The sequence below is a fragment of the Amblyomma maculatum genome, chromosome 3 (genome assembly GCF_055883805.1).
Source record: "Amblyomma maculatum isolate TAMU_Amacu chromosome 3, ASM5588380v1, whole genome shotgun sequence".
In the NCBI taxonomy this organism is placed as follows: domain Eukaryota; kingdom Metazoa; phylum Arthropoda; class Arachnida; order Ixodida; family Ixodidae; genus Amblyomma; species Amblyomma maculatum.
In genome coordinates, this window is record NC_139346.1 from 65,699,111 (window position 1) to 65,719,819 (window position 20,709).

A 20,709-nucleotide genomic window follows, 5' to 3' on the forward strand; every position below is an offset into this window, starting at 1 on the left:
GCGAAAACAAAGCAGAAAGCATGTGTTCCAGTGCTGCTGCGAAAAAAAACGGAAAGGTAGGTGCGAGACAGATTGCTGCCATCGTAAGAAGAGCCAACTTGAATGGTTGCGAAAAGAAAGCAGAAAGCATGTGTTCCAGTGCTGCTGCGAAAAAAAACGGAAAGGTAGGTGCGAGAAAGATTGCTGCCATCGTAAGGAGAGCAAACTTAAACGGTTGCGAAAAGAAAGCAGAAAGCATGTGTTCCAGTGCTGCTGCGAAAAAAAAAACGGAAAGGTAGGTGCGAGAACGATTGCTGCCATCGTAAGGAGAGCGAACTTAAACGGTTGCGAAAAGAAAGCAGAAAGCATGTGTTCCAGTGCTGCTGCGAAAAAAAAAACGGAAAGGTAGGTGCGAGAAAGATTGCTGCTATTGTAAGGAGAGCAAACTTAAACGGTTGCGAAAACAAAGCAGAAAGCATGTGTTCCAGTGCTGCTGCGAAAAAAACGGAAAGGTAGGTGCGAGAAAGATTGCTGCCATCGTAAGCAGAGCAAACTTAAACAGTTGCGAAAAGAAAGCAGAAAGCATCTGTTCGAGTGCTGCTGCGAAAAAAAAACGGAAAGTAGGTGCGAGAAAGATTGCTGCTATCGTAAGGAGAGCAAACTTAAACGGTTGCGAAAAGAAAGCGGAAAGCATGTGTTTCAGTGCTGCTGCGAAAAAAAAATGGAAAGGTAGGTGCGAGAAAGATTGCTGCCATCGTAAGGAGAGGAAACTTAAACGGTTGCGAAAAGAAAGCAGAAAGCATGTGTTCCAGTGCTGCTGCGAAAAAAAAAATGGAAAGCTAGGTGCGAGGAAGACTGCTGCTATCGTAAGGAGAGCAAACTTAAACGGTTGCGAAAAGAAAGCAGAAAGCATGTGTTCCAGTGCTGCTGCGAAAAAAAAACGGAAAGGTAGGTGCGAGAACGATTGCTGCTATCGTAAGGAGAGCAATCTTAAACGGTTGCGAAAAGAAAGCAGAAAGAATGTGTTCCAGTGCTGCTGCGAAAAAAAAACGGAGAGGTAGGTGCGTGAAAGATTGCTGCCATCGTAAGGAGAGCAAACTTAAACGGTTGCGAAAACAAAGCAGAAAGCATGTGTTCCAGTGCTGCTGCGAAAAAAAACGCAAAGGTAGGTGCGAGAAAGATTGCTGCCATCGTAAGGAGTGCAAACTTAAACGGTTGCGAAAAGAAAGCAGAAAGGATGTGTTCCAGTGCTGCTGCGAAAAAAAAAACGGAAATTTAGGTGCGAGAAAGATTGCTGCTATCGTAAGTAGAGCAAACTTAAGCGGTTGCGAAAAGAAAGCAGAAAGCATGTGTTCGAGTGCTGCTGCGAAAAAAAAACGGAAAGGTAGGTGCGAGAAAGATTGCTGCCATCGTAAGGAGAGCCAACTTGAATGGTTGCGAAAAGAAAGCAGAAAGCATGTGTTCCAGTGCTGTTGCGAAAAAAAAACGGAAAGGTAGGTGCGAGAACGATTGCTGCCATCGTAAGGAGAGCAAACTTAAACGGTTGCGAAAAGAAAGCAGAAAGCATGTGTTCCAGTGCTGCTGCGAAAAAAAAACGGAAAGGTAGGTGCGAGAAAGATTGCTGCCATCGTAAGCAGAGCAAACTTAACCGGTTGCGAAAAGAAAGCAGAAAGCATGTGTTCGAGTGCTGCTGCGAAAAAAAAAACGGAAAGTAGGTGCGAGAAAGATTGCTGCTATCGTAAGGAGAGCAAACTTAAACGGTTGCGAAAAGAAAGCGGAAAGCATGTGTTTCAGTGCTGCTGCGAAAAAAAAAAACGGAAAGGTAGGTGCGAGAAAGATTGCTGCCATCGTAAGGAGAGGAAACTTAAACGGTTGCGAAAAGAAAGCAGAAAGCATGTGTTCCAGTGCTGCTGCGAAAAAAAAACGGAAAGGTAGGTGCGAGAAAGATTGCTGCTACCGTAAAGAGAGCAAACTTAAATGGTTGCGAAAGAAAGCAGAAAGCATGTGTTCCAGTGCTGCTGCGAAAAAAAACGGAAAGGTAGGTGCGAGAACGATTGCTGCTATCATAAGGAGAGCAATCTTAAACGGTTGCGAAAAGAAAGCAGAAAGCATGTGTTCCAGTGCTGCTGCGAAAAAAAACGGAGAGGTAGGTGCGTGAAAGATTGCTGCCATCGTAAGGAGAGCAAACTTAAACGGTTGCGAAAAGAAAGCAGAAAGCATGTGTTCCAGTGCTGCTGCGAAAAAAAAAACGGAAAGGTAGGTGCGTGAAAGATTGCTGCTATCGTAAGGAGAGCAAACCTAAACGGTTGCGAAAAGAAAGCAGAAAGCATGTGTTCCAGTGCTGCTGCGAAAAAAAACGGAAAGGTAGGAGCGAGAAAGATTGCTGCTATCGTAAGGAGAGCAAACTTAAACGGTTGCGAAAAGAAAGCGGAAAGCATGTGTTTCAGTGCTGCTGCGAAAAAAAAACGGAAAGGTAGGTGCGAGAAAGATTGCTGCCATCGTAAGGAGAGGAAACTTAAACGGTTGCGAAAAGAAAGCAGAAAGCATGTGTTCCAGTGCTGCTGCGAAAAAAAAAACGGAAAGCTAGGTGCGAGGAAGATTGCTGCTATCGTAAGGAGAGCAAACTTAAACGGTTGCGAAAAGAAAGCAGAAAGCATGTGTTCCAGTGCTGCTGCGAAAAAAAAACGGAAATTTAGGTGCGAGAAAGATTGCTGCTATCGTAAGTAGAGCAAACTTAAGCGGTTGCGAAAAGAAAGTAGAAAGCATGTGTTCGAGTGCTGCTGCGAAAAAAAACGGAAAGGTAGGTGCGAGAAAGATTGCTGCCATCGTAAGGAGAGCAAACTTGAATGGTTCCGAAAAGAAAGCAGAAAGCATGTGTTCCAGTGCTGTTGCGAAAAAAAAAACGGAAAGGTAGGTGCGAGAACGATTGCTGCCATCGTAAGGAGAGCAAACTTAAACTGTTGCGAAAAGAAAGCAGAAAGCATGTGTTCCAGTGCTGCTGCGAAAAAAAAACGGAAAGGTAGGTGCGAGAAAGATTGCTGCCATCGTAAGCAGAGCAAACTTAAACGGTTGCGAAAAGAAAGCAGAAAGCATGTGTTCGAGTGCTGCTGCGAAAAAAAAAACGGAAAGTAGGTGCGAGAAAGATTGCTGCTATCGTAAGGAGAGCAAACTTAAACGGTTGCGAAAAGAAAGCGGAAAGCATGTGTTTCAGTGCTGCTGCGAAAAAAAAACGGAAAGGTAGGTGCGAGAAAGATTGCTGCCATCGTAAGGAGAGGAAACTTAAACGGTTGCGAAAAGAAAGCAGAAAGCATGTGTTCCAGTGCTGCTGCGAAAAAAAAACGGAAAGCTAGGTGCGAGGAAGATTGCTGCTATCGTAAGGAGAGCAAACTTAAACGGTTGCGAAAAGAAAGCAGAAAGCATGTGTTCCAGTGCTGCTGCGAAAAAAAAACGGAAAGGTAGGTGCGAGAAAGATTGCTGCTACCGTAAAGAGAGCAAACTTAAATGGTTGCGAAAGAAAGCAGAAAGCATGTGTTCCAGTGCTGCTGCGAAAAAAAAACGGAAAGGTAGGTGCGAGAACGATTGCTGCTATCGTAAGGAAAGCAATCTTAAACGGTTGCGAAAAGAAAGCAGAAAGCATGTGTTCCAGTGCTGCTGCGAAAAAAAACGGAGAGGTAGGTGCGTGAAAGATTGCTGCCATCGTAAGGAGAGCAAACTTAAACGGTTGCGAAAAGAAAGCAGAAAGCATGTGTTCCAGTGCTGCTGCGAAAAAAAAAACGGAAAGGTAGGTGCGTGAAAGATTGCTGCTATCGTAAGGAGAGCAAACCTAAACGGTTGCGAAAAGAAAGCAGAAAGCATGTGTTCCAGTGCTGCTGCGAAAAAAAACGGAAAGGTAGGAGCGAGAAAGATTGCTGCTATCGTAAGGAGAGCAAACTTAAACGGTTGCGAAAAGAAAGCGGAAAGCATGTGTTTCAGTGCTGCTGCGAAAAAAAAACGGAAAGGTAGGTGCGAGAAAGATTGCTGCCATCGTAAGGAGAGGAAACTTAAACGGTTGCGAAAAGAAAGCAGAAAGCATGTGTTCCAGTGCTGCTGCGAAAAAAAAAACGGAAAGCTAGGTGCGAGGAAGATTGCTGCTATCGTAAGGAGAGCAAACTTAAACGGTTGCGAAAAGAAAGCAGAAAGCATGTGTTCCAGTGCTGCTGCGAAAAAAAAACGGAAAGGTAGGTGCGAGAAAGATTGCTGCTACCGTAAAGAGAGCAAACTTAAATGGTTGCGAAAGAAAGCAGAAAGCATGTGTTCCAGTGCTGCTGCGAAAAAAAAAACGGAAAGGTAGGTGCGAGAACGATTGCTGCTATCGTAAGGAGAGCAATCTTAAACGGTTGCGAAAAGAAAGCAGAAAGCATGTGTTCCAGTGCTGCTGCGAAAAAAAACGGAGAGGTAGGTGCGTGAAAGATTGCTGCCATCGTAAGGAGAGCAAACTTAAACGGTTGCGAAAAGAAAGCAGAAAGCATGTGTTCCAGTGCTGCTGCGAAAAAAAAAACGGAAAGGTAGGTGCGTGAAAGATTGCTGCTATCGTAAGGAGAGCAAACCTAAACGGTTGCGAAAAGAAAGCAGAAAGCATGTGTTCCAGTGCTGCTGCGAAAGAAAACGGAAAGGTAGGAGCGAGAAAGATTGCTGCTATCGTAAGGAGAGCAAACTTAAACGGTTGCGAAAAGAAACCAGAAAGCATGTGTTCCAGTGCTGCTGCGAAAAAAAAACCGAAAGGTAGGTGCGAGAAAGATTGCTGCTATTGTAAGGAGAGCAAACTTAAACGGTTGCGAAAAGAAAGCAGAAAGCATGTGTTCCAGTGCTGCTGCGAAAAAACAACGGAAAGATAGGTGCGAGAAAGATTGCTGCCATCGTAAGCAGAGCAAACTTAAACGGTTGCGAAAAGAAAGCAGAAAGCATGTGTTCCAGTGCTGCTGCGAAAAAAAACGGAAAGGTAGGTGCGAGAAAGATTGCTGCTATCGTAAGGAGAGCAAACTTAAAAGATTGCGAAAAGAAAACAGAAAGCATGTGCTCCAGTGCTGCTGCGAAAAAAAAACGGAAAGGTAGGTGCGAGAAAGATTGCTGCTATCGTAAGGAGAGCGAACTTAAACGGTTGCGAAAAGAAAGCAGAAAGCATGTGTTCCAGTGCTGCTGCGAAAAAAAAAACCAGAAAGGTAGGTGCGAGAAAGATTGCTGCCATCGTAAGGAGAGCAAACTTAAACGGTTGGGAAAAGAAAGCAGAAAGCATGTGCTCCAGTGCTGCTGCGAAAAAAAAAACGGAAAGGTAGGTGCGAGAAAGATTGCTGCTATCGTAAGGAGAGCAAACTTAAACGATTGCGAAAACAAAGCAGAAAGCATGTGTTCCAGTGCTGCTGCGAAAAAAACGGAAAGGTAGGTGCGAGAAAGATTGCTGCCATCGTAAGAAGAGCCAACTTGAATGGTTGCGAAAAGAAAGCAGAAAGCATGTGTTCCAGTGCTGCTGCGAAAAAAAACGGAAAGGTAGGTGCGAGAAAGATTGCTGCCATCGTAAGGAGAGCAAACTTAAATGTTGCGAAAAGAAAGCAGAAAGCATGTGTTCCAGTGCTGCTGCGAAAAAAAAAAAACGGAAAGGTAGGTGCGAGAACGATTGCTGCCATCGTAAGGAGAGCAAACTTAAACGGTTGCGAAAAGAAAGCAGAAAGCATGTGTTCCAGTGCTGCTGCCAAAAAAAAAAACGGAAAGGTAGGTGCGAGAAAGATTGCTGCTATTGTAAGAAGAGCAAACTTAAACGGTTGCGAAAAGAAAGCAGAAAGCATGTGTTCCAGTGCTGCTTCGAAAAAAAAAACGGAAAGGTAGGTGCGAGAAAGATTGCTGCTATCGCAAGGAGAGCAAGCTTAAACGGTTGCGAAAAGAAACCAGAAAGCATGTGTTCCAGTGCTGCTGCGAAAAAAAACGGAAAGGTAGGTGTTAGAAAGATTGTTGCTATCGTAAGGAGAGCAAACTTGAACGGTTGCGAAAAGAAAGCAGAAAGCATGTGTTCCAGTGCTGCTGCGAAAAAAAACAGAGCGGTAGGTGCGTGAAAGATTGCTGCTATCGTAAGGAGAGCAAACTTAAACGGTTGCGAAAAGAAAGCAGAAAGCATGTGTTCCAGTGCTGCTGCGAAAAAAAAACGGAGAGGTAGGTGCGTGAAAGATTGCTGCTATCGTAAGGAGAGCAAACTTAAACGGTTGCGAAAAGAAAGCAGAAAGCATGTGTTCCAGTGCTGCTGCGAAAAAAAAACGGAAAGGTAGTTGCGAGGAAGATTGCTGCTTTCGTAAGGAGAGCAAACTTAAACGGTTGCGAAAAGAAAGCAGAAAGCATGTGTTCCAGTGCTGCTGCGAAAAAAAACGGAGAGGTAGGTGCGTGAAAGATTGCTGCTATCGTAAGGAGAGCAAACTTAAACGGTTGCGAAAAGAAAGCAGAAAGCATGTGTTCCAGTGCTGCTGCGAAAAAATACGGAAAGGTAGGAGCGAGAAAGATTGCTGCTATCGTAAGGAGAGCAAACTTAAATGGTTGCGAAAAGAAACCAGAAAGGATGTGTTCCAGTGCTCCTGCGAAAAAAAAACGAAAGTTAGGTGTTAGAAAGATTGCTGCTATCGTAAGGAGAGCAAACTTAAACGGTTGCGAAAAGAAAGCAGAAAGCATGTGCTCCAGTGCTGCTGCGAAAAAAAAACGGAAAGGTAGGTGCGAGAAAGATTGCTGCTATCGTAAGGAGAGCAAACTTAAACGATTGCGAAAACAAAGCAGAAAGCATGTGTTCCAGTGCTGCTGCGAAAAAAAACGGAAAGGTAGGTGCGAGACAGATTGCTGCCATCGTAAGAAGAGCCAACTTGAATGGTTGCGAAAAGAAAGCAGAAAGCATGTGTTCCAGTGCTGCTGCGAAAAAAAACGGAAAGGTAGGTGCGAGAAAGATTGCTGCCATCGTAAGGAGAGCAAACTTAAACGGTTGCGAAAAGAAAGCAGAAAGCATGTGTTCCAGTGCTGTTGCGAAAAAAAAAAACGGAAAGGTAGGTGCGAGAACGATTGCTGCCATCGTAAGGAGAGCAAACTTAAACGGTTGCGAAAAGAAAGCAGAAAGCATGTGTTCCAGTGCTGCTGCGAAAAAAAAACGGAAAGGTAGGTGCGAGAAAGATTGCTGCCATCGTAAGCAGAGCAAACTTAAACGGTTGCGAAAAGAAAGCAGAAAGCATGTGTTTGAGTGCTGCTGCGAAAAAAAAAACAGAAAGGTAGGTGCGAGAAAGATTGCTGCCATCGTAAGGAGAGGAAACTTAAACGGTTGCGAAAAGAAAGCAGAAAGCATGTGTTCCAGTGCTGCTGCGAAAAAAAACGGAAAGCTAGGTGCGAGGAAGATTGCTGCTATCGTAAGGAGAGCAAACTTAAACGGTTGCGAAAAGAAAGCAGAAAGCATGTGTTCCAGTGCTGCTGCGAAAAAAAAACGGAAAGGTAGGTGTGAGAAAGATTGCTGCTACCGTAAAGAGAGCAAACCTAAATGGTTGCGAAAGAAAGCAGAAAGCATGTGTTCCAGTGCTGCTGCGAAAAAAAACGGAAAGGTAGGTGCGAGAACGATTGCTGCTATCGTAAGGAGAGCAATCTTAAACGGTTGCGAAAAGAAAGCAGAAAGCATGTGTTCCAGTGCTGCTGCGAAAAAAAACGGAGAGGTAGGTGCGTGAAAGATTGCTGCCATCGTAAGGAGAGCAAACTTAAACGGTTGCGAAAAGAAAGCAGAAAGCATGTGTTCCAGTGCTGCTGCGAAAAAAAAAACGGAAAGGTAGGTGCGTGAAAGATTGCTGCTATCGTAAGGAGAGCAAACCTAAACGGTTGCGAAAAGAAAGCAGAAAGCATGTGTTCCAGTGCTGCTGCGAAAAAAAACGGAAAGGTAGGAGCGAGAAAGATTGCTGCTATCGTAAGGAGAGCAAACTTAAACGGTTGCGAAAAGAAACCAGAAAGCATGTGTTCCAGTGCTGCTGCGAAAAAAAAACCGAAAGGTAGGTGCGAGAAAGATTGCTGCTATCGTAAGGAGAGCAAACTTAAACGGTTGCGAAAAGAAAGCAGAAAGCATGTGTTCCAGTGCTGCTGCGAAAAAACAACGGAAAGATAGGTGCGAGAAAGATTGCTGCCATCGTAAGCAGAGCAAACTTAAACGGTTGCGAAAAGAAAGCAGAAAGCATGTGTTCCAGTGCTGCTGCGAAAAAAAACGGAAAGGTAGGTGCGAGAAAGATTGCTGCTATCGTAAGGAGAGCAAACTTAAAAGATTGCGAAAAGAAAACAGAAAGCATGTGTTCCAGTGCTGCTGCGAAAAAAAAAACGGAAAGGTAGGTGCGAGAAAGATTGCTGCCATCGTAAGGAGAGCGAACTTAAACGGTTGCGAAAAGAAAGCAGAAAGCATGTGTTCCAGTGCTGCTGCGAAAAAAAAAACCGGAAAGGTAGGTGCGAGAAAGATTGCTGCCATCGTAAGGAGAGCAAACTTAAACGGTTGCGAAAAGAAAGCAGAAAGCATGTGCTCCAGTGCTGCTGCGAAAAAAAAAACGGAAAGATAGGTGCGAGAAAGATTGCTGCTATCATAAGGAGAGCAAACTTAAACGATTGCGAAAACAAAGCAGAAAGCATGTGTTCCAGTGCTGCTGCGAAAAAAACGGAAAGGTAGGTGCGAGAAAGATTGCTGCCATCGTAAGAAGAGCCAACTTGAATGGTTGCGAAAAGAAAGCAGAAAGCATGTGTTCCAGTGCTGCTGCGAAAAAAAACGGAAAGGTAGGTGCGAGAAAGATTGCTGCCATCGTAAGGAGAGCAAACTTAAATGTTGCGAAAAGAAAGCAGAAAGCATGTGTTCCAGTGCTGCTGCGAAAAAAAAACGGAAAGGTAGGTGCGAGAACGATTGCTGCCATCGTAAGGAGAGCAAACTTAAACGGTTGCGAAAAGAAAGCAGAAAGCATGTGTTCCAGTGCTGCTGCCAAAAAAAAACGGAAAGGTAGGTGCGAGAAAGATTGCTGCTATTGTAAGAAGAGCAAACTTAAACGGTTGCGAAAAGAAAGCAGAAAGCATGTGTTCCAGTGCTGCTGCGAAAAAAAAAACGGAAAGGTAGGTGCGAGAAAGATTGCTGCTATCGCAAGGAGAGCAAGCTTAAACGGTTGCGAAAAGAAACCAGAAAGCATGTGTTCCAGTGCTGCTGCGAAAAAAAACGGAAAGGTAGGTGTTAGAAAGATTGCTGCTATCGTAAGGAGAGCAAACTTGAACGGTTGCGAAAAGAAAGCAGAATGCATGTGTTCCAGTGCTGCTGCGAAAAAAAAACGGAGCGGTAGGTGCGTGAAAGATTGCTGCTATCGTAAGGAGAGCAAACTTAAACGGTTGCGAAAAGAAAGCTGAAAGCATGTGTTCCAGTGCTGCTGCGAAAAAAAAACGGAGAGGTAGGTGCGTGAAAGATTGCTGCTATCGTAAGGAGAGCAAACTTAAACGGTTGCGAAAAGAAAGCAGAAAGCCTGTGTTCCAGGGCTGCTGCGAAAAAAAAAACGGCGAGGTAGGTGCGTGAAAGATTGCTGCTATCGTAAGGAGAGCTAACTTAAACGGTTGCGAAAAGAAAGCAGAAAGCATGTGTTCCAGTGCTGCTGCGAAAATACGGAAAGGTAGGAGCGAGAAAGATTGCTGCTATCGTAAGGAGAGCAAACTTAAACGGGTGCGAAAAGAAACAGAAAGCATGTGTTCCAGTGCTCCTGCGAAAAAAAAAACCGAAAGTTAGGTGTTAGAAAGATTGCTGCTATCGTAAGGAGAGCAAACTTAAACGGTTGCGAAAAGAAAGCAGAAAGCACGTGCTCCAGTGCTGCTGCGAAAAAAAAAACGGAAAGGTAGGTGCGAGAAAGATTGCTGCTATCGTAAGGAGAGCAAACTTAAACGATTGCGAAAACAAAGCAGAAAGCATGTGTTCCAGTGCTGCTGCGAAAAAAAACGGAAAGGTAGGTGCGAGAAAGATTGCTGCCATCGTAAGAAGAGCCAACTTGAATGGTTGCGAAAAGAAAGCAGAAAGCATGTGTTCCAGTGCTGCTGCGAAAAAAAACGGAAAGGTAGGTGCGTGAAAGATTGCTGCTATCGTAAGGAGAGCAAACCTAAACGGTTGCGAAAAGAAAGCAGAAAGCATGTGTTCCAGTGCTGCTGCGAAAAAAAACGGAAAGGTAGGAGCGAGAAAGATTGCTGCTATCGTAAGGAGAGCAAACTTAAACGGTTGCGAAAAGAAACCAGAAAGCATGTGTTCCAGTGCTGCTGCGAAAAAAAAACCGAAAGGTAGGTGCGAGAAAGATTGCTGCTATCGTAAGGAGAGCAAACTTAAACGGTTGCGAAAAGAAAGCAGAAAGCATGTGTTCCAGTGCTGCTGCGAAAAAACAACGGAAAGATAGGTGCGAGAAAGATTGCTGCCATCGTAAGCAGAGCAAACTTAAACGGTTGCGAAAAGAAAGCAGAAAGCATGTGTTCCAGTGCTGCTGCGAAAAAAAACGGAAAGGTAGGTGCGAGAAAGATTGCTGCTATCGTAAGGAGAGCAAACTTAAAAGATTGCGAAAAGAAAACAGAAAGCATGTGTTCCAGTGCTGCTGCGAAAAAAAAAACGGAAAGGTAGGTGCGAGAAAGATTGCTGCCATCGTAAGGAGAGCGAACTTAAACGGTTGCGAAAAGAAAGCAGAAAGCATGTGTTCCAGTGCTGCTGCGAAAAAAAAACCGGAAAGGTAGGTGCGAGAAAGATTGCTGCCATCGTAAGGAGAGCAAACTTAAACGGTTGCGAAAAGAAAGCAGAAAGCATGTGCTCCAGTGCTGCTGCGAAAAAAAAAACGGAAAGGTAGGTGCGAGAAAGATTGCTGCTATCGTAAGGAGAGCAAACTTAAACGATTGCGAAAACAAAGCAGAAAGCATGTGTTCCAGTGCTGCTGCGAAAAAAACGGAAAGGTAGGTGCGAGAAAGATTGCTGCCATCGTAAGAAGAGCCAACTTGAATGGTTGCGAAAAGAAAGCAGAAAGCATGTGTTCCAGTGCTGCTGCGAAAAAAAACGGAAAGGTAGGTGCGAGAAAGATTGCTGCCATCGTAAGGAGAGCAAACTTAAATGTTGCGAAAAGAAAGCAGAAAGCATGTGTTCCAGTGCTGCTGCGAAAAAAAAACGGAAAGGTAGGTGCGAGAAAGATTGCTGCTATCGCAAGGAGAGCAAGCTTAAACGGTTGCGAAAAGAAACCAGAAAGCATGTGTTCCAGTGCTGCTGCGAAAAAAAACGGAAAGGTAGGTGTTAGAAAGATTGCTGCTATCGTAAGGAGAGCAAACTTGAACGGTTGCGAAAAGAAAGCAGAAAGCATGTGTTCCAGTGCTGCTGCGAAAAAAAACGGAGCGGTAGGTGCGTGAAAGATTGCTGCTATCGTAAGGAGAGCAAACTTAAACGGTTGCGAAAAGAAAGCAGAAAGCATGTGTTCCAGTGCTGCTGCGAAAAAAAAACGGAGAGGTAGGTGCGTGAAAGATTGCTGCTATCGTAAGGAGAGCAAACTTAAACGGTTGCGAAAAGAAAGCAGAAAGCATGTGTTCCAGTGCTGCTGCGAAAAAAAAAAAACGGAAAGGTAGTTGCGAGGAAGATTGCTGCTTTCGTAAGGAGAGCAAACTTGAATGGTTGCGAAAAGAAAGCAGAAAGCATGTGTTCCAGTGCTGCTGCGAAAAAAAACGGAAAGGTAGGTGCGTGAAAGATTGCTGCTATCGTAAGGAGAGCAAACCTAAACGGTTGCGAAAAGAAAGCAGAAAGCATGTGTTCCAGTGCTGCTGCGAAAAAAAACGGAAAGGTAGGAGCGAGAAAGATTGCTGCTATCGTAAGGAGAGCAAACTTAAACGGTTGCGAAAAGAAACCAGAAAGCATGTGTTCCAGTGCTGCTGCGAAAAAAAAACCGAAAGGTAGGTGCGAGAAAGATTGCTGCCATCGTAAGGAGAGCGAACTTAAACGGTTGCGAAAAGAAAGCAGAAAGCATGTGTTCCAGTGCTGCTGCAAAAAAAAACCGGAAAGGTAGGTGCGAGCAAACTTAAACGGTTGCGAAAAGAAAGCAGAAAGCATGTGTTCCAGTGCTGCTGCGAAAAAAAACGGAGAGGAAGGTGCGTGAAAGATTGCTGCCATCGTAAGGAGAGCAAACTTAAACGGTTGCGAAAAGAAAGCAGAAAGCATGTGTTCCAGTGCTGCATTTAAAAAAAACGGAAAGGTAGGTGCGAGGAAGATTGCTGCTATCGTAAGGAAAGCAAACTTCAACGGTTGCGAAAAGAAAACAGAAAGCATGTGTTCCAGTGCTGCTGCAAAAAAAAGACCGGAAAGGTAGGTGCGAGAAAGATTGCTGTCATCGTAAGGAGAGCAAACTTAAACGGTTGCGAAAAGAAACCAGAAAGCATGTGTTCCAGTGCTGCTGCGAAAAAAAAAACCGAAAGGTAGGTATTAGAAAGATTGCTGCTATCGTAAGGAGAGCAAACTTAAACGGTTGCGAAAAGAAAGCAGAAAGCATGTGCTCCAGTGCTGCTGCGAAAAAAAAAACAAAAAGGTAGGTGCGAGAAAGATTGCTGCTATCGTAAGGAGATCAAACTTAAACGATTGCGAAAACAAAGCAGAAAGCATGTGTTCCAGTGCTGCTGCGAAAAAAAAAACGGAAAGTTAGGTGCGAGAAAGATTGCTGCCATCGTAAGAAGAGCCAACTTGAATGGTTGCGAAAAGAAAGCAGAAAGCATGTGTTCCAGGGCTGCTGCGAAAAAAAAGGAAAGGTAGGTGCGAGAAAGATTGCTGCCATCGTAAGGAGAGCAAACTTAAACGGTTGCGAAAAGAAAGCAGAAAGCATGTGTTCCAGTGCTGTTGCGAAAAAAAAAAACGGAAAGGTAGGTGCGAGAACGATTGCTGCCATCGTAAGGAGAGCAAACTTAAACGGTTGCGAAAAGAAAGCAGAAAGCATGTGTTCCAGTGCTGCTGCGAAAAAAAAACGGAAAGGTAGGTGCGAGAAAGATTGCTGCCATCGTAAGCAGAGCAAACTTAAACGGTTGCGAAAAGAAAGCAGAAAGCATGTGTTTGAGTGCTGCTGCGAAAAAAAAAACAGAAAGGTAGGTGCGAGAAAGATTGCTGCCATCGTAAGGAGAGGAAACTTAAACGGTTGCGAAAAGAAAGCAGAAAGCATGTGTTCCAGTGCTGCTGCGAAAAAAAACGGAAAGCTAGGTGCGAGGAAGATTGCTGCTATCGTAAGGAGAGCAAACTTAAACGGTTGCGAAAAGAAAGCAGAAAGCATGTGTTCCAGTGCTGCTGCGAAAAAAAAACGGAAAGGTAGGTGTGAGAAAGATTGCTGCTACCGTAAAGAGAGCAAACCTAAATGGTTGCGAAAGAAAGCAGAAAGCATGTGTTCCAGTGCTGCTGCGAAAAAAAACGGAAAGGTAGGTGCGAGAACGATTGCTGCTATCGTAAGGAGAGCAATCTTAAACGGTTGCGAAAAGAAAGCAGAAAGCATGTGTTCCAGTGCTGCTGCGAAAAAAAACGGAGAGGTAGGTGCGTGAAAGATTGCTGCCATCGTAAGGAGAGCAAACTTAAACGGTTGCGAAAAGAAAGCAGAAAGCATGTGTTCCAGTGCTGCTGCGAAAAAAAAAACGGAAAGGTAGGTGCGTGAAAGATTGCTGCTATCGTAAGGAGAGCAAACCTAAACGGTTGCGAAAAGAAAGCAGAAAGCATGTGTTCCAGTGCTGCTGCGAAAAAAAACGGAAAGGTAGGAGCGAGAAAGATTGCTGCTATCGTAAGGAGAGCAAACTTAAACGGTTGCGAAAAGAAACCAGAAAGCATGTGTTCCAGTGCTGCTGCGAAAAAAAAACCGAAAGGTAGGTGCGAGAAAGATTGCTGCTATCGTAAGGAGAGCAAACTTAAACGGTTGCGAAAAGAAAGCAGAAAGCATGTGTTCCAGTGCTGCTGCGAAAAAACAACGGAAAGATAGGTGCGAGAAAGATTGCTGCCATCGTAAGCAGAGCAAACTTAAACGGTTGCGAAAAGAAAGCAGAAAGCATGTGTTCCAGTGCTGCTGCGAAAAAAAACGGAAAGGTAGGTGCGAGAAAGATTGCTGCTATCGTAAGGAGAGCAAACTTAAAAGATTGCGAAAAGAAAACAGAAAGCATGTGTTCCAGTGCTGCTGCGAAAAAAAAAACGGAAAGGTAGGTGCGAGAAAGATTGCTGCCATCGTAAGGAGAGCGAACTTAAACGGTTGCGAAAAGAAAGCAGAAAGCATGTGTTCCAGTGCTGCTGCGAAAAAAAAAACCGGAAAGGTAGGTGCGAGAAAGATTGCTGCCATCGTAAGGAGAGCAAACTTAAACGGTTGCGAAAAGAAAGCAGAAAGCATGTGCTCCAGTGCTGCTGCGAAAAAAAAAACGGAAAGATAGGTGCGAGAAAGATTGCTGCTATCATAAGGAGAGCAAACTTAAACGATTGCGAAAACAAAGCAGAAAGCATGTGTTCCAGTGCTGCTGCGAAAAAAACGGAAAGGTAGGTGCGAGAAAGATTGCTGCCATCGTAAGAAGAGCCAACTTGAATGGTTGCGAAAAGAAAGCAGAAAGCATGTGTTCCAGTGCTGCTGCGAAAAAAAACGGAAAGGTAGGTGCGAGAAAGATTGCTGCCATCGTAAGGAGAGCAAACTTAAATGTTGCGAAAAGAAAGCAGAAAGCATGTGTTCCAGTGCTGCTGCGAAAAAAAAACGGAAAGGTAGGTGCGAGAACGATTGCTGCCATCGTATGGAGAGCAAACTTAAACGGTTGCGAAAAGAAAGCAGAAAGCATGTGTTCCAGTGCTGCTGCCAAAAAAAACGGAAAGGTAGGTGCGAGAAAGATTGCTGCTATTGTAAGAAGAGCAAACTTAAACGGTTGCGAAAAGAAAGCAGAAAGCATGTGTTCCAGTGCTGCTGCGAAAAAAAAAACGGAAAGGTAGGTGCGAGAAAGATTGCTGCTATCGCAAGGAGAGCAAGCTTAAACGGTTGCGAAAAGAAACCAGAAAGCATGTGTTCCAGTGCTGCTGCGAAAAAAAACGGAAAGGTAGGTGTTAGAAAGATTGCTGCTATCGTAAGGAGAGCAAACTTGAACGGTTGCGAAAAGAAAGCAGAATGCATGTGTTCCAGTGCTGCTGCGAAAAAAAAACGGAGCGGTAGGTGCGTGAAAGATTGCTGCTATCGTAAGGAGAGCAAACTTAAACGGTTGCGAAAAGAAAGCTGAAAGCATGTGTTCCAGTGCTGCTGCGAAAAAAAAACGGAGAGGTAGGTGCGTGAAAGATTGCTGCTATCGTAAGGAGAGCAAACTTAAACGGTTGCGAAAAGAAAGCAGAAAGCCTGTGTTCCAGGGCTGCTGCGAAAAAAAAAACGGCGAGGTAGGTGCGTGAAAGATTGCTGCTATCGTAAGGAGAGCTAACTTAAACGGTTGCGAAAAGAAAGCAGAAAGCATGTGTTCCAGTGCTGCTGCGAAAATACGGAAAGGTAGGAGCGAGAAAGATTGCTGCTATCGTAAGGAGAGCAAACTTAAACGGGTGCGAAAAGAAACAGAAAGCATGTGTTCCAGTGCTCCTGCGAAAAAAAAAACCGAAAGTTAGGTGTTAGAAAGATTGCTGCTATCGTAAGGAGAGCAAACTTAAACGGTTGCGAAAAGAAAGCAGAAAGCACGTGCTCCAGTGCTGCTGCGAAAAAAAAAACGGAAAGGTAGGTGCGAGAAAGATTGCTGCTATCGTAAGGAGAGCAAACTTAAACGATTGCGAAAACAAAGCAGAAAGCATGTGTTCCAGTGCTGCTGCGAAAAAAAACGGAAAGGTAGGTGCGAGAAAGATTGCTGCCATCGTAAGAAGAGCCAACTTGAATGGTTGCGAAAAGAAAGCAGAAAGCATGTGTTCCAGTGCTGCTGCGAAAAAAAACGGAAAGGTAGGTGCGTGAAAGATTGCTGCTATCGTAAGGAGAGCAAACCTAAACGGTTGCGAAAAGAAAGCAGAAAGCATGTGTTCCAGTGCTGCTGCGAAAAAAAACGGAAAGGTAGGAGCGAGAAAGATTGCTGCTATCGTAAGGAGAGCAAACTTAAACGGTTGCGAAAAGAAACCAGAAAGCATGTGTTCCAGTGCTGCTGCGAAAAAAAAACCGAAAGGTAGGTGCGAGAAAGATTGCTGCTATCGTAAGGAGAGCAAACTTAAACGGTTGCGAAAAGAAAGCAGAAAGCATGTGTTCCAGTGCTGCTGCGAAAAAACAACGGAAAGATAGGTGCGAGAAAGATTGCTGCCATCGTAAGCAGAGCAAACTTAAACGGTTGCGAAAAGAAAGCAGAAAGCATGTGTTCCAGTGCTGCTGCGAAAAAAAACGGAAAGGTAGGTGCGAGAAAGATTGCTGCTATCGTAAGGAGAGCAAACTTAAAAGATTGCGAAAAGAAAACAGAAAGCATGTGTTCCAGTGCTGCTGCGAAAAAAAAAACGGAAAGGTAGGTGCGAGAAAGATTGCTGCCATCGTAAGGAGAGCGAACTTAAACGGTTGCGAAAAGAAAGCAGAAAGCATGTGTTCCAGTGCTGCTGCGAAAAAAAAACCGGAAAGGTAGGTGCGAGAAAGATTGCTGCCATCGTAAGGAGAGCAAACTTAAACGGTTGCGAAAAGAAAGCAGAAAGCATGTGCTCCAGTGCTGCTGCGAAAAAAAAAACGGAAAGGTAGGTGCGAGAAAGATTGCTGCTATCGTAAGGAGAGCAAACTTAAACGATTGCGAAAACAAAGCAGAAAGCATGTGTTCCAGTGCTGCTGCGAAAAAAACGGAAAGGTAGGTGCGAGAAAGATTGCTGCCATCGTAAGAAGAGCCAACTTGAATGGTTGCGAAAAGAAAGCAGAAAGCATGTGTTCCAGTGCTGCTGCGAAAAAAAACGGAAAGGTAGGTGCGAGAAAGATTGCTGCCATCGTAAGGAGAGCAAACTTAAATGTTGCGAAAAGAAAGCAGAAAGCATGTGTTCCAGTGCTGCTGCGAAAAAAAAACGGAAAGGTAGGTGCGAGAAAGATTGCTGCTATCGCAAGGAGAGCAAGCTTAAACGGTTGCGAAAAGAAACCAGAAAGCATGTGTTCCAGTGCTGCTGCGAAAAAAAACGGAAAGGTAGGTGTTAGAAAGATTGCTGCTATCGTAAGGAGAGCAAACTTGAACGGTTGCGAAAAGAAAGCAGAAAGCATGTGTTCCAGTGCTGCTGCGAAAAAAAACGGAGCGGTAGGTGCGTGAAAGATTGCTGCTATCGTAAGGAGAGCAAACTTAAACGGTTGCGAAAAGAAAGCAGAAAGCATGTGTTCCAGTGCTGCTGCGAAAAAAAAACGGAGAGGTAGGTGCGTGAAAGATTGCTGCTATCGTAAGGAGAGCAAACTTAAACGGTTGCGAAAAGAAAGCAGAAAGCATGTGTTCCAGTGCTGCTGCGAAAAAAAAAAAACGGAAAGGTAGTTGCGAGGAAGATTGCTGCTTTCGTAAGGAGAGCAAACTTGAATGGTTGCGAAAAGAAAGCAGAAAGCATGTGTTCCAGTGCTGCTGCGAAAAAAAACGGAAAGGTAGGTGCGTGAAAGATTGCTGCTATCGTAAGGAGAGCAAACCTAAACGGTTGCGAAAAGAAAGCAGAAAGCATGTGTTCCAGTGCTGCTGCGAAAAAAAACGGAAAGGTAGGAGCGAGAAAGATTGCTGCTATCGTAAGGAGAGCAAACTTAAACGGTTGCGAAAAGAAACCAGAAAGCATGTGTTCCAGTGCTGCTGCGAAAAAAAAACCGAAAGGTAGGTGCGAGAAAGATTGCTGCTATCGTAAGGAGAGCAAACTTAAACGGTTGCGAAAAGAAAGCAGAAAGCATGTGTTCCAGTGCTGCTGCGAAAAAACAACGGAAAGATAGGTGCGAGAAAGATTGCTGCCATCGTAAGCAGAGCAAACTTAAACGGTTGCGAAAAGAAAGCAGAAAGCATGTGTTCCAGTGCTGCTGCGAAAAAAAACGGAAAGGTAGGTGCGAGAAAGATTGCTGCTATCGTAAGGAGAGCAAACTTAAAAGATTGCGAAAAGAAAACAGAAAGCATGTGTTCCAGTGCTGCTGCGAAAAAAAAACGGAAAGGTAGGTGCGAGAAAGATTGCTGCCATCGTAAGGAGAGCGAACTTAAACGGTTGCGAAAAGAAAGCAGAAAGCATGTGTTCCAGTGCTGCTGCGAAAAAAAAACCGGAAAGGTAGGTGCGAGAAAGATTGCTGCCATCGTAAGGAGAGCAAACTTAAACGGTTGCGAAAAGAAAGCAGAAAGCATGTGCTCCAGTGCTGCTGCGAAAAAAAACGGAAAGGTAGGTGCGAGAAAGATTGCTGCTATCGTAAGGAGAGCAAACTTAAACGATTGCGAAAACAAAGCAGAAAGCATGTGTTCCAGTGCTGCTGCGAAAAAAACGGAAAGGTAGGTGCGAGAAAGATTGCTGCCATCGTAAGAAGAGCCAACTTGAATGGTTGCGAAAAGAAAGCAGAAAGCATGTGTTCCAGTGCTGCTGCGAAAAAAAACGGAAAGGTAGGTGCGAGAAAGATTGCTGCCATCGTAAGGAGAGCAAACTTAAATGTTGCGAAAAGAAAGCAGAAAGCATGTGTTCCAGTGCTGCTGCGAAAAAAAAACGGAAAGGTAGGTGCGAGAACGATTGCTGCCATCGTAAGGAGAGCAAACTTAAACGGTTGCGAAAAGAAAGCAGAAAGCATGTGTTCCAGTGCTGCTGCCAAAAAAAAAACGGAAAGGTAGGTGCGAGAAAGATTGCTGCTATTGTAAGAAGAGCAAACTTAAACGGTTGCGAAAAGAAAGCAGAAAGCATGTGCTCCAGTGCTGCTTCGAAAAAAAACGGAAAGGTAGGTGCGAGAAAGATTGCTGCTATCGCAAGGAGAGCAAGCTTAAACGGTTGCGAAAAGAAACCAGAAAGCATGTGTTCCAGTGCTGCTGCGAAAAAAAACGGAAAGGTAGGTGTTAGAAAGATTGCTGCTATCGTAAGGAGAGCAAACTTGAACGGTTGCGAAAAGAAAGCAGAAAGCATGTGTTCCAGTGCTGCTGCGAAAAAAAACGGAGCGGTAGGTGCGTGAAAGATTGCTGCTATCGTAAGGAGAGCAAACTTAAACGGTTGCGAAAAGAAAGCAGAAAGCATGTGTTCCAGTGCTGCTGCGAAAAAAAAACGGAGAGGTAGGTGCGTGAAAGATTGCTGCTATCGTAAGGAGAGCAAACTTAAACGGTTGCGAAAAGAAAGCAGAAAGCATGTGTTCCAGTGCTGCTGCGAAAAAAAAAAACGGAAAGGTAGTTGCGAGGAAGATTGCTGCTTTCGTAAGGAGAGCAAACTTAAACGGTTGCGAAAAGAAAGCAGAAAGCATGTGTTCCAGTGCTGCTGCGAAAAAAAACGGAGAGGTAGGTGCGTGAAAGATTGCTGCTATCGTAAGGAGAGCAAACTTAAACGGTTGCGAAAAGAAAGCAGAAAGCCTGTGTTCCAGTGCTGCTGCGAAAAAAAAAACGGCGATGTAGGTGCGTGAAAGATTGCTGCTATCGTAAGGAGAGCAAACCTAAACGGTTGCGAAAAGAAAGCAGAAAGCATGTGTTCCAGTGCTGCTGCGAAAAAAAACGGAAAGGTAGGAGCGAGAAAGATTGCTGCTATCGTAAGGAGAGCAAACTTAAACGGTTGCGAAAAGAAACCAGAAAGCATGTGTTCCAGTGCTCCTGCGAAAAAAAAACGAAAGTTAGGTGTTAGAAAGATTGCTGCTATCGTAAGGAGAGCAAACTTAAACGGTTGCGAAAAGAAAGCAGAAAGCATGTGCTCCAGTGCTGCTGCGAAAAAAAAAACGGAAAGGTAGGTGCGAGAAAGATTGCTGCTATCGTAAGGAGAGCAAACTTAAACGATTGCGAAAACAAAGCAGAAAGCATGTGTTCCAGTGCTGCTGCGAAAAAAAACGGAAAGGTAGGTGCGAGACAGATTGCTGCCATCGTAAGAAGAGCCAACTTGAATGGTTGCGAAAAGAAAGCAGAAAGCATGTGTTCCAGTGCTGCTGCGAAAAAAAACGGAAAGGTAGGTGCGAGAAAGATTGCTGCCATCGTTAGGAGAGCAAACTTAAACGGTTGCGAAAAGAAAGCAGAAAGCATGTGTTCCAGTGCTGTTGCGAAAAAAAAAAACGGAAAGGTAGGTGCGAGAACGATTGCTGCCATCGTAAGGAGAGCAAACTTAAACGGTTGCGAAAAGAAAGCAGAAAGCATGTGTTCCAGTGCTGCTGCGAAAAAAAAACGGAAAGGTAGGTGCGAGAAAGATTGCTGCCATCGTAAGCAGAGCAAACTTAAACGGTTGCGAAAAGAAAGCAGAAAGCATGTGTTCGAGTGCTGCTGCGAAAAAAAAACGGAAAGTAGGTGCGAGAAAGATTGCTGCTATCGTAAGGAGAGCAAACTTAAACGGTTACGAAAAGAAAGCGGAAAGCATGTGTTTCAGTGCTGCTGCGAAAAAAAAACGGAAAGGTAGGTGCGAGAAAGATTGCTGCCATCGTAAGGAGAGGAAACTTAAACGGTTGCGAAAAGAAAGCAGAAAGCATGTGTTCCAGTGCTGCTGCGAAAAAAAAACGGAAAGCTAGGTGCGAGGAAGATTGCTGCTATCGTAAGGAGAGCAAACTTAAATGGTTGCGAAAGAAAGCAGAAAGCATGTGTTCCAGTGCTGCTGCGAAAAAAAAACGGAAAGGT